The sequence below is a fragment of the Panthera uncia genome, chromosome D1, assembly GCF_023721935.1.
Source record: "Panthera uncia isolate 11264 chromosome D1, Puncia_PCG_1.0, whole genome shotgun sequence".
In the NCBI taxonomy this organism is placed as follows: domain Eukaryota; kingdom Metazoa; phylum Chordata; class Mammalia; order Carnivora; family Felidae; genus Panthera; species Panthera uncia.
The window spans coordinates 15,698,066-15,711,346 of NC_064808.1; the positions used below are offsets into that span (position 1 = coordinate 15,698,066).

Here is a 13,281-nt window from a genome sequence, read left to right on the forward strand (position 1 = left end):
CCATGTCTCAGGACCAGCCGGAGGAAGAATTGTGGTTGAGTCTGAGGTGCCAGAGAAATAGGTACCAGTCCTTTGGGTGGGGAGAACAGCAGGTGGCCCCTTGATGCACTACCCAGATCCTGCTGCTGCCAGGTTTTACTGCCCCACGCTGGGCAAGACCTCATCTCTTCTGCTCCTGCTCTGCAAAGATCCTCACAGATGGGTCACCAAATCTTTTAGTGCCGCCCAGGCTGTTATTAACAACAACGATGAGTGCTGCTCCCAGTTACTGGCCACCGGCCCTGTGCCAGGCACGGCACTGGGTGTTATTTCACTGGCACCGCAACCGTGGGAAGGGGTACTATGTTTTCCCCACAATGCAAACGAGGACACTGAAATTCAGAAATATTAAGTCACTTGGTCATCAGGGAGGAAGTGGCCCTGAGACTGTGTTGAGACTGGGAAGACCTGAGTGGCAGAATGGATCCTGCTGGGCGGGAAGACTTACCCATCACCAGGGCTCCTGGTCTGGGACCCATGGGGGATCCTGCCAACTAACCTGGCACCCAAGGGGCACCCTGGTGGCCTGGCTGCACGATAGACTTCTACTCTGCCTCATGCTCAGGAGTTTCTTGCCTGCTACAGATTCAGTGTTGAAATCCTAATGCTCATGTGATGGGGTTAGGGGGCGGGGCCTTTGGGAGGAGCTTAGGTCATGAGGGTGGAGCCCTATGAATGGGATCAGGGCCCTTATGAAAGAGACCCCATGGAGTTCCCTGGCCCTTACACCATGTGTGGACAGGGCAAGAAGTTGGCAGTCTGCGACGCAAAAGAGGGCTTTCACCAGAACCTGACATACTGGCACCCTGATCTTGGACATCTGGCCTCCGGACCTGTGAGAAATAAATTTCTGTTTATGGGCCACACAGTCTGTGGCATTTTGTTATAGTGGTCCAAACAGGCCAAGACACTGCTGTTCTGCCCAGTGAGACGGCCCCATCCACAGCTGGGGTGGGAGGTGAGGACTCTGACCATCTCCCGGCCCAGACCAGGCAAGGTCTAGTCAGGAGACAGAACCGTCCATGTTCAGTAGCAGGAATGGTTGGAAATGCTGCAAGGGCCTGTGGGAGTGAGGATGCAAAGTAATTAGCGGCAGTGGGGAGCTGCCACAGCCCCTGATGCTGGAGAACCGCAGGGATGAGGGGTTGGTAGAGAGCCCAGGGCTGGGGCTGTCCACCGGAAGCTGGAGCCAAGGAGGGGGCCGTGGTGGGAGATGTTGCCTGAAGCTGGGGGCAGGAGAAACAGACTTCTCTCTTCTTCCCGCCCCGCATCTTCCTCCAGCACCTTTCATTGGGTAAACCTAGTCAGAAGCCAGTTGGCAAGGGAGTCTGGGGTATCTCATTCGCCTTCTGAGATGTTGGGGAGAACAGAGAAAGATAAGCAACAGAAGTGACAACAAACAAAAAACAAGGGAGCAGGATACAGACCTCTCTAAGGTGACGTCCTGCTCCTGTGGCCAACCCCAACCTGCTGCAGGGCTCCTGCTGGCTAGCAGGTGGGCAGACTCCTGATGCTGATGACTATCCTCCCCGTTAGGAAGAGGACCTCTGCTCACTACTGGTTGGGTCCAGTGGAGCTGGCCACCCTCCTTATATTTGATTGGGCCTGGCTGGTGGTTGTTGCCAGCCTTGCCCTTCGCTCCAGCGACTGCGTTTCTCTCTGGTCCTTCTTCCCCTTCAGCACTGACCTCACAGGGCTGGGGTCTTCCCCTATGCCCTTCCCCCATGCCTGCCCGAGTCAGAAGACCAGAGAAGATGCTGCCAAATCCCAAAGGTCTCCCACCAAACTCTCTGGTTAAGAACCAGAGGTCAGATCCAGCTCTGTGGCTTACTAACTCCAAGCAAGCAATTTCACCTGTCTAAGCCCCAGTGTGCCTATCCATGACATGGGAGTAGCAACAATACCTACCCGATACCTACCCGCAGAGCTGCTGTGAAGATTACATGACCTAATCCCAGTAGAGTGCTGAGCATAGTGCACAGCTCTTAGTGAGTGTCCTATAAAGGCAACTTCAAAAAGCACGGGAAGGAAAGCTTGGAGTCACTGAAGACTGGGGAGGAAGAACTTCTTGGCCCTCAAGATCCTGGCTGCCAGGGCCCATTACTGGTCATTTTCCTTGAGATTAATTCTCCCACATTGCAGGGGGCTGGGTAATGAGGCAGCTCTTTCCCCAGTCCCATGGAGCTCTCATGGCTGGAAGGAGGAAATGTTTTGCCTGGAACTGGCCTGCACGCCATTTTGGGCAGCACTAATGGCCACACTAATGGGCACAGGAACTTGAGTGTCCTTGCGGCAGGACCTGCTGAATGTCCGAACATTGCAAGGCCCCCTCCCTGCTGCCTGCCAGTTTCTCGGGTCTCATCTGGAAGGACGACACTGTGACAGTCCAGACCCTCCCAAGGCCTTTATCTTTTGTGTTTGGGTCAGGAGGTCTAGCAGCCAATCAAAAATGTCTTGTGCTTAGCATAGTAATATAGTATCTTGGGCCTTCAGAGCTTGAAAAGACATCAAACCGAACCCTAGACCGTTAGTGCTGGAAGGGGCCTCCTGTGGAACTACAGGGATTTGAGGCAGGAGCCCAGGGGGAGCTCTAAGTAGACTGTACATGGTTAGCGTTAGATGGGTCTTCAGTCTGAGCACAGAATGACTCCTTCAGAGAAAGCCCCAGGCAGAGCCCGAGCTGGAAAATGTGCTAGATGTATCTAATTCAACCCTCTCATTTTATAGCTGAACCCTCAGCTCCTTGGATAGATGGTTAGTTAAGGGGAGGGGGTGGGGTCTGAGAAGAGTCCATGTGACTATTCTAGATGTTTAGGCTGGGGCAGAGAAAGAGAAATGCTTATAGCTTGTCTGTGAGGTAGTCATTACGGGTAAGAGAGAAAAATAACGACTGGGCATTCGTTCCACAAGTATTTATTGACTTCCGTACGAGGCCCGGCAAAGATAGGAAGAGCAGTACAAGGCTGTAAGGTAAGATGTGACAGAAAGCCAACCCAAGCTGGCTGAGACACAAGGACATTTGTTGGCTCACATAACTGGAAACCCAGAGGTAAGGTGGGTGTTATGGACTGAATTGTGCCCCCATCCCCCAAATTCCATACGTTGAAGGCTTAACCCTCAGTGTGACTGTATTTGCCGATAGGGTCTTTAAGAGGGTAATAAAAGCTAAATAAGGTCATATGGGTGGAGCCCTAATCCAAATAGGACTGGCGTCCTTATAAGAAGAGGAAGAGACACCAGCACTCACTTTCTCCTTGCAAACACAGAGAGAGCTCATGTGAGGACACAGCGAGAAGGTGGCTGTCTACAAGCCAGAAAGACAGGCCTCACCAGAAACCACCCCTGATGGCACTGTGACCTTGGACTTCCAGCCTCCAGAACTGTGAGAAAATAAATTTCTGTTGCTCAAGCCTGGAAGTCTATGATATTTTGTTATGGCAACCCGAGCCAACTAAGATAGTGGGTTCAGAGTTGTTTGGTCCAGAAACCCTGACTCCATTTCCCTGCCATTCTCTCAGCTCTCCCTTCATGTGTAGCCCCATTTTTAGGCTGGTAGCAAGAGGACTGCCATAGTTCTAGGCCCAGCAATGTCCAGAGGAAGAGAGAGAGAGAAGGTTGGTCCATGATGCTCCCTCATAAAAACAAGAGAGCGCTTTCCAGAACCACCCGCCCGCCCCCAATCAAACCTTGCCTTCTATCTCACATCTCACTGGCCCTAAATAGACCACAAGCCCAGTCTTGAACCAGTCCCTAAGGCCTAGGGAAGCCAGGCCCTGTGTATTTTGTAGAGCAAAGGAAAAGCTGCTGTAACAAGGAGACTCCAAATACAGAAGTGTAAGCAAAAGAGAAATTTATGTCTCTTTCATATCATATAAGAGTTCAGAGAAAAGTCATCCAAGACTGATAGAAGGGTTCCATCATCCTCCAAATGTGGTTTCTCTCGCTAGGTCCAAGGACACTGCTTCAATTTTTATCATCTGCTAGTCAGGGGAAAGGGGTGGGAAGGGCCAGGGAAAAAAGCACAAGCGCAATCCTTTTGAGAGCACAGTTTAGAAGTGGTAGGATCATTTCTGCTCACAGTCTGTTAGTGAGAACTTAGACTCAAGGCTGCATCAAACTACAAGGGAAGCTGGGAAATGTAGTTCTTACAAGGCAGCCATCGGCTTGGCCAAGAATCAGGAGTTCTGTTATTAAAGAAGGGGACTGACTATTGACATAGGGGAAAGCAGAAAAGCCTCTACTGCACACAAATTAGTTTAGACCCAAGTTTTGGAACCAATTCTCAGAAAGGATGTTAGGCCTATCCCAATGGAGCTGGGCATGGGCTCAGCTTCCCCTCAGGCACATGGGCTTTCTTAAGCCACTGTACTCTGGGTCTGTTGGTTATAGCAGCATAGCCTGTACCCTAAATAATACACTGTGCCTTGCATTTCTTTGGCCTCTTTTAGGAAGGGAGAGAATGGGTGTTGGGTAATCAACCAGTAGTGAACACTTACGTGACCTGCCTTTGAGGCCCTCTGTCTCTGGGGGGCAGGGACGTCTTTAAACAGATAACTACGGGTCAACATGACAAATGGTAAACTAGCAGCTATATATAGATCTCAATGAAAACAGAGGGAAGAATTAAGAGAAGGCTTCTAAGAAGGGATAGGAGAGTGTAATGAGTTCATTTTGTCTAAGCCTCAAAGGATAGGTGGGAATTCCCCAAATGATTTTGGTTGGGGAAGGACATTTCAGACAAAGAGAACAGCAGAATCACAGCGCTGTGGGGGCCCATGGGGTGTGGCTGGTGGTGTGGAGAGTGTCTGGAGAGTTGGGGGTGGGGTGGGAGGTACACTGGGGACAGTGCATAAAGAGTACCTGGAAGTCACGGGGAGGAAGCAGCCTGTCTGAGAGGCCTCTGGAAGCCGCACAGAGTGTTTTAACCCAGCAGAAACATGGTCTTTGTCTCTTTCTCCGAGGTAGAGACTTGAGGATGACTAGTTAGGAAGCTATTTCACAAATCCAGCTGAGTAATGGAGAGGGCCTGCATCAGCGTTGTGGTGCTGGGAATGGAGACAAGGAGCTGGTTTGCAGAGATTCTGGTGGTAGAGCTCACAGAACTTGGTAGCTGGGTGAGTGAGGGGGTTGAGCGAGAACAAGGCGGGGTTAGATTTGACCCTAAGTTTATACGCTTGTGCTAGAAATCTGGAGAAGGAGTATAAGAAAAGCAAGTTTGGGGGTGAGAGGAGAGAATGACTGGTCCATCACACTGTCCGAAGCCTGGTCTATGACAGGCTTCTTTGGGTTCCTTGAATACACGACATTTCTCTCTTAACTCAGGGCTTCTGAATACTCTGTCCCTATTTCGCCAAACATTCCCTCGCTCTCATCGCCAACTGGCTAACTCCTCATTCCCTCCAAGAGTCCTTCTTGACCCCCTGACCTAGGTGAAAAACCCTCTTTGATTTTCTTATAGTACCCCATTTCTTCTCTCTATGTGCCTCTCACTCAGGGTTGTTTAATTTCTGTCTTCCCTGACTCAGCCTGTCATTTCCATGAGGACAGGGGCCATGTCTGCCTTGTTTGTCACTTTATTCTCAACACCTCATATAGTGCCCGGCACACAGTAGACACTCATGCTGGGCTTGAAGTATTCACCAGTTGTCATTGGAAAGAGGAGTTGGCCAACAGTTTTTATCAGGGTCCATTCAGATGCAAGGCAATGAGGCTACCATGGGGGACAGGTGATGTGATCCTTTCATAGACCTGGATCACTCTAGACCAGTGGTTCTCAACCAGGGGCAATTTTTGTCTCCCAAGGACATTTGGCATGTCTAGAGACATTTTTGGTAGTCACGACTGCGCGCGCGCGTGTGTGTGTGTGTGCACGCGTGCTCACGTGCGCGCATTGCTGGCATCTAGAGGGTAGAGGCCAGGGATCTTACTAAACATTCTACAATGTTACAAGAAAGCCCCCCACAATTAAGACTTATGCAGCTCAACATGCCAACAGTGCTGACGCTGAGAAATCCTGCTCTAGGGACTGGTGAGCCAACTGGATGGTTAAGTTCCCATTTGGCCTGCTGGTTGCTATGGCCCAACTGAATGAGAGCAAGAGAAGCTTAGCGGCTGTCATAAGAAATATGGACTTGTGATGTACAGCCAGGAACCACCTTGGATCAGGCCTCAGTCAAAGGCCCCAAAAACCTTGGGCAGTTTCCCCTTAATTGAACTCCCTCCCGGCCATAAGCCCAGCAGACCAGCCTGGCACTCGCCCCTCTCTGACTCACTCCATTGGGTTTCTCTTGCTCTTTGGTGGAAGCGGCCACCACACTCTCTTCCCACCCCATCTGCCTCACTGATTATTTTCAGCTTGGCTTGCAGAGGCTCAACGCTACAATTACACCCCAACCTCAATGGCTCCTTCTGAAAATAACATTTGGGTCGAAGAAAACCTCAGTCTGGTGGGCTGGATTTTATACTAAACAGTTAAAGAGTGGGTGTGGGCATAGGGGTGGGAGTGGGGGGGGGGGACAAGGGAGTGGTACAATTAGAAGAAGAATCTGGAAGGAGGGGAAGGAAGAGGAAGTGAAGAGAGGAAAGGGGTGGTGGTGGTAAGGGCTGTTGCAGAAAGAAAATATACCTCCTGGACAGGGGTCAGCCATCTTTTAGAAGTCTTATGCCAAGTCTTCATTTATGCCTCTAATTGAAGGTTTTGTTTCTGAAATAACTTGCCCCCACCCCCAATCACTGAAGCCTGGGAAATTCATGTCTGCCTGGGGCCAGAAGAATTAGTCTATGGGCATACCAATCTTTATCCAAGCTAGTGACCAGATTTTCCAACCCCAAAATAGGAGCCACATGGTTTGACATAGGATTTTTGTTCTCTTTCCACGTGAGAATAGCAGTCTGGGAAATGTAGTTTCATGATGCTGGTAGGTGGAATTTCTAAGTTCCATGGTCAGTGGAGAAGAGTGGCTAGGACCTTTAAAGTAGAGATTCTCATGGATATCAGAGATTTATGGGTTGTTTTCATTCAGAGAAGAGAAGGAAACGGTAGAAAGAACCTCTGTCCCACCCTGGGAGTGGGGGGGGGGGGGGGGGGGGGGGGGGGGGGGGGAGGGAGGAGATGTAAGGGGTGAGGAAAGAAAAAACTTGGACGCACCTTTTGAATTCCAAAGGAGGCAGACAGATTTTAAAAGGCTGTATGAGGTGAGATCTGGGAAAATAGGAAAGAGTTCCACACAGTAGTTAAAAGCTCAGTTCTGGAGTCAGACTGACTTAGGTTCAAATCCAGACTATACTAGCCACCTGGGTGATCTCCAGCAGTAACTTAGCTTTTTTGGATAGGCCAGCAGTACAGGCTCTAGAGTGAGACTAGTGGAGTTTGCATCTGGGCTCTGTGATATTAGGCAAGTTATTTAACCTCTCTGTGCCTCACACTTTGCCTTTGTAAAATGTAAACCAACTCACCTTCTAAGGTGTCATAAGGATTTAGAATAAAGTGCCTGAGACATTGGCAATCACTCAACATATGTTAGTTATTATTATCACCTCTGGAGTTTTCCTCCAAACACAGTAGGCAAGAAACTTTAAGCTAACATACACATCTCTTTTTATTTGAATAGTTATGAATTTACTTTCAAGTGTATTAAAATAGATGACTAACATATCAAAGGTGTGATCTCGCTAATGTTATCGCTTAGGGCAAGGCTATGTGGAAAAAGGGAATCGATTTAAAGCTAATTTAGAGAATAAGGAAAGTTAATAAAATAAGTCAATTAAGATATATAATATAGATGGAACGCGGGTATGAAAGAAAACCATGCAGGCAATACCTGAATTGCTGAAAAAATGGGAAAATAATCCACGATGCCTTCTGCTAATAAAACCTTTTAAGGCTCTTGGGTGGAGAAATGAGGCAGGGAAGATATCGATCAAGACGTTATCATACGAACGTTACCTCTTTCCCCCTCTGTAACCACTGTTCTTCCCTTTTTAAGAAATTGGTAGGAGGGCACAGACAAGCGAGGCCGGACGCCCTAACGAGATCCTGTAACCCGGATTAACTGTGGCTTGGGGGGTTTGGGGAAAGGAAGGCACAATCCAAAGGCCCAGCTCTGGAAACCGAAAGCCAACTCCCCAACTTCTCTCTCCCGTCGCGTTTAGGGCGATTCGGGCCTCTCTGATTTTTTTTGGATCACTGGGTCAATCAGTCAGCCAATGCCTCGGGAGAAGTTTAATTAAACTCAGATCACCGGCGCGAGCTGCCAAAGGCCTCCCAGCCCGCCCGCGCCCCGCCCCTGCCCGCGCCGTTCAGCGCCCCCCCCCCGCCCCCCCGCACATCTGGTGAAAAGCTTCTCCCCAGCCCGGCCCGGCGGGGCCGCAGTCCGCGCATGCGCGTCGGCGGGGCGCCCAGCGCCCCGCGGCAGGCTCCGCTCCCAGAAGCGAGCGTTGCAAACTGTTGCATCAGACGGCAAGCAGCCGCCCGGCCGCCAGGGTTTCTAGGAAGATAGGAAGGGTTTGAGATCCTCTGTGGTCGAATGGGAGCGTTGGCTGTCACTCACGGTGTTTACACGCTGGTAACACAATCCCCTGAAACCTCAAGCTTGCGCCAGTCCGGGGAGGGCCTTAGCCACAGGTGAATTCTCTGAACTCCGCCGCTTCTGCCCCCACCCCACCGCCCCAGGCTGGACCAAGTGAATTGGACTCGGTCTGCTTTATTAATGGCATGGGCCCTAAAGGAATGAGCTGGGTTTGATTTCTCTTCCCAAGTACAAGAATGCCCCTGAGGAATTTCTCACTCTGTGAAAGCGCAAAACTAATTTCCCCAGACAGGCGCTGTTGCCGGTTCCCAAAAGGGCTTGGAAAGATCCCAGCAGGAATGCTCAGTGGTTCCAAATCTCTTCACCCGAGCCGCTGGATATGCAGACACTGACCACCAAGAACTTCTTGGTAGGTGGACACACGTCCTTCCCAGACAGGCCTTCTTTTTAGAGTATCTCAGGCCCCCATGTTATGGAGATTTTGGAATCAGCCAGAGAATGCACAACCACGAACTCATACAGACACAGCACAAATGTAACAGTTCTCTAGATTCAAGTGGCTCTGCAACTCAGGTAAGGGAAAAGTTTTCCTCACTACTCTCCTTCATTCTTCTGGTCTCTGGGCCTCTGCCTTCCTCCAGGGGAGGGAAAATGATGCTGTAGCTAGCAGGGATGGGACAGTCTTGAGGGCTGGGATATTCAAAAAGAATGAATATAATTTGGAATCTACTCTCTACAGGGACTTCCAGGGACATAATCAGAATCCTACAGTTCAAACTCTCTCCTTTAAAAAATTTTTTTTGGAATGGGTGACAACCAAGTCATTGAGTATTAATTAATGAATGTTCCAAAAAGACAAAAACTAACAATGCACCTTAAGCATTCTGTCATAACTATGATGTTGATGTTGAAAATCGATTCCATTTGAATAATCTGGAAAGCTGAAACAAGGCTAGTGTTCTTCTTTCCCCTCATTATTATGAATCACTCAATCCCAAGATTCAATAACAAAATGACCTGAAACACTCGTAGCATTATCCAACATATCCATCACTTGCCAGACAGTCACTGTGGTTTGTTTAAGCCAAGATTTTCCTTTGAACAGTGGGGTATTATGGGACTGTAGGATTTTTTCATTGTAATAGATGCTTCATAAATATGGCCCAAGCTATTAAGGTTGTCAACAATGATCATACGAACTGAAGGCATGACAATGAGGGAAGAGGTATGGGCAAGTGCTAGACCTGGAGCCTTTTCAGGCTCTGCCTCTGAGGGTATATGTCGGGACCCAGACCTTCTGCCAAATGGATGTCACCAAGGTGGTATCCTGAGGTCACAGGGTGTGGTCTCCTGGAGCTGCCAGGAGCTACCAGAATGTCAGATATGTCTGAGCAGTTGTCCCACTTGGAGAAGCAAGTCATTTACTATCGTGGGGCCTCTCCAGGCACGCAAGTTGTAGCCATGAGGTCAGGAGCCAGGTGGGAAGTGAAGAAAGTGAGCTCATGAGCTCATGTTGGGTTCTCTGCTGTATCAGTAGCACTTACATATAGTGGGTTCTCAATGCATGTTTGTAGAATGAATGCACAGAAAAAATGAGGGAAGCAGCAGAGAGAGATAAGGTCAAAGAAGTCCAAGAATTTTGCAACAGGCAGCCTGGGATGTCCAGGGCTTGTTTGTGTTGGGCATGGGGGAACCCTTCTAGTTCAAAGATAATAGGGCAAGAGAATCAGAACTGTGAAGTGACAGTCTCCTGAGGTCCCTTCTGCCTTGGTTTCCCTGTTTGGAAAAGCAGGGAAACCAAGCTGGTGATTCCAGAGCTGAGCAGTCATTCTGTTTAACCAAGCCTAGTGACATCATCATCAATAACAATTGCCTCACCTTGACTGAATTCCCAGAGCAAACTTCTGGGAAAGTAAGGAGTCTGGGGGAAGGTGTGTGACTAAGATCCAGGGGACAGGAAAATCCCTTAGAAGCCACACTCTAAAACCATAAGCAAAGTGGTGGCCCAGATGGTTAGATGATGCAGACATAAGCCAAAAGTGTGATTCGTTTTCCACATTTCATGGGCACTCACCGATTCTAGGCACTATACCGAGCCCAAACCCAGACAAAGCTCCCGTTCTAAGGGCTTATGATCTAAGTTCCTTGTGGAAAGTCTGTCTTTCAAATGTTTAAAGCACCTCATTTAATCCTCATTTCCCCTTCAAGTCATGTACCTCCTTCCTGAGAAACCCACCAAGTTTGAAGTGTGTAGCTGGCCTTCCTTCTGTTTTTGTGATTTATGTGCCAATTTAAAGGGTGGGGAGAGCCACATTAATTTAAAAATAAAACACAAATAGCCATATGAGTCTTGGTTAAAGTAAAAACCACAGAAGGCATTTTTTTTTCCTCTCATATTTTTCAGATTTTCCTAGAACCACCTTTATTTCCTCAGAGCCCAGTCATAGAAAGTGAGTGGGCCTCTCAGGATGCTTTTCCAAGCAAAAGTGAAAACCCTCATTCCTGTTCTCCTCTGCCTGCCCTTTTAGCTTTTGTTTTTTCTTTTTTTAGACACTTGAGTCCCAAACTGGGCTCACAAAGCAATCGAAGCCCCTAATTCACCTGTGTGTAGTATTGCTAAGCACTCTTGGAGCAGATTTTGGTTTGCTGTTGCTTGGTTTGCATCTTACCTCTTCTGTTCAGTTGGATCAGCTGATGGGAACATGGCTTTATAGTTAGGTCTTCCTGGGGGTGCCTGGCTGGCTCAGTCGGTAGAGCATGTACCTCTTGATGTCAAGGTTGTGAGTTCAAGCCCCACACTGGTATGGAGCCTACTTAAGTAAAACAAAAAAAAATTTTTTTTTTTAAATAATAAAGTTAGGTCCTCCTAGTGGATTCCCAGCATTGCCGTTGTGGCCTCTTTTATCAAAAGAATAATGATGCACTCCTCTGGGCTGTAGTGAGGATTGAGGAGTCAAGACACAGGAAGGGCTCAGCACAAAACAAGCTCTCAAGACACTGTAGCTATTAAAAAATATAGATCCTTTCATCAATCTGCTCCTTCCTTAACCAAGCCCCTCCTCCTGTTTCGGAGAAGAAAATTAGTTATCTATTCCGAGGTGGTTTATCTCCATTTTACCTCACCAAAGGGGCCAGGAGAAGGGGAGACAAAGCCGAGTATGACTTGCAAACACCTGAGGTTTTTAATGGAATGGGATCAGTGTTCTAGCCTTTCAGCGAGAGGTAACTAAATCAATGGCGCAGGGACTGGGGAAGACTTGAAAACCCATGGTGGGATGGCAGGACCACAGAAAACGGGGATTAGTCAGGAAAAGAGGGCCCTGGGCTGAGATGAGGGGTCAGAGGGGGGCCAGACGCCAGGAAGAAGGGGTTCCCACTTGGGGCGTTCCGAGTCCAGGCATCCGCAGGCGGAGGCTGCAGGCCTCGGGGTCTGGTGACCGTGGGACCCGAGGCGCGTGCGACAGCGCCCTCTGCCGGCCGCGCAGAGCAAGCCGCCAGCCCCGCCGCTCTGCAGGTGGGACCAGGGATCCCTCCCGCTGCCTCCGCCCCCGCTCCATCCCTTCTGAGGACCGCGCGGCCAGGTCCCGACCGGATTCCGGGAGACGCGTCCCTATCTGACGCCTGCGGGCTGAGCAGAGATGATGCTCCGAAACATCCGATTCACCCGGGGATCGGAGGCCGCGGGGACCCACCCATACCCCGCAGAGGCTGCGCCTCTTGGGACCCGGGGCCAAAGCCTGCTGGGCTGTCGGAGGTGGTTTGGAAGTGGCATCGCCTATGGCCAAGACCGCGGGTTCTGCGAACAGAGAGGAGCCCTGGGTTCGCTTTCTGCCGCATCCATTTTCCAGCTAGGTGACCTTGGGCAAGGTACTTAAATTTCCATGTGCCTTAATTTCCTCATCTTTAAGATGGAGAGATTGATCCCGACCTTATGGGTTGACATGAGGATTACATGGGATCAGACAGCCTGGGTTGGAATTTTGGCACTGACATCAGCTAGCTGTGTGCCTGGGGCAAATGACTTAACCTCTCTGTGCCCCAGTTTCCTTAAAATAGGGATAATAACGGTACTTACCTCCGAGGGTTGTTGCCTGCAAAGCGCTTAACACAGTGCCTGGCACAGAGTAAGCGCTCAATAAATGGTGGCTCTTATGGTTGTTGTCGTTATTACTGTTCTTAAGAGCGCTGAGCACAAGAGCAGAACTCTAGCGGGCTGCTATTATTAGTCTCTTTCTTGGGTCCGGCTATTTCTTTCCGGGCATTGTTAAAATCTTTTACCATGAGCTCGCGTCCTTATCAGTAGCCGAAGGACAGCCGGCATTCCTGAGATTGGAAAATCGAGGTTCCCCTGGAGGAGGGCCAAGGACGCGACCGCGGGCTGCAAGGACCGGGACCTCCCCGGGGGACACCCGCGCCAAGCCGCCTCCGCCCGTGCCTCCATTAGCGCGCGTCAGAGCCGCAGTGACGTCGCCAGGTCCCGGCGGTGGGGAGGCGCGGCGCGGGGAGGCGCGGCTTGGGCACGCGGGGAGCCTGGGATGCCGGGGGTGGCCAGGGTGCAGGAGACGTCCGGGGCCGCGCGGTGCCCTGCTGTCCTCGGCCGCTGCGGCCGAGGCAGCCCTAGGAGCTGTGGGAAGTCCGCGGCTCTGGTCGCCTGTCCCCCCCGCCCGCCCGCGCGCCCGCGCCTTGCGCTCTCGGGCTCCGCCTGCACCCCGCG

The 13,281-nt window shown here is 50.3% G+C and overlaps 1 long non-coding RNA gene across 1 annotated transcript in view; it reads left to right on the forward strand.

Annotated features, from left to right (window-relative positions):
* The first annotated feature begins 8,388 nt into the window (after nucleotides 1–8,388).
* LOC125934170 (uncharacterized) overlaps nucleotides 8,389–13,281 on the forward strand; it is a 73,338-nt gene continuing 68,445 nt past the window's right edge. The window contains exon 1 of the long non-coding RNA XR_007461257.1: nucleotides 8,389–9,140. This is a non-coding gene — a long non-coding RNA (uncharacterized LOC125934170). The remainder of the gene's footprint in view (nucleotides 9,141–13,281) is intronic.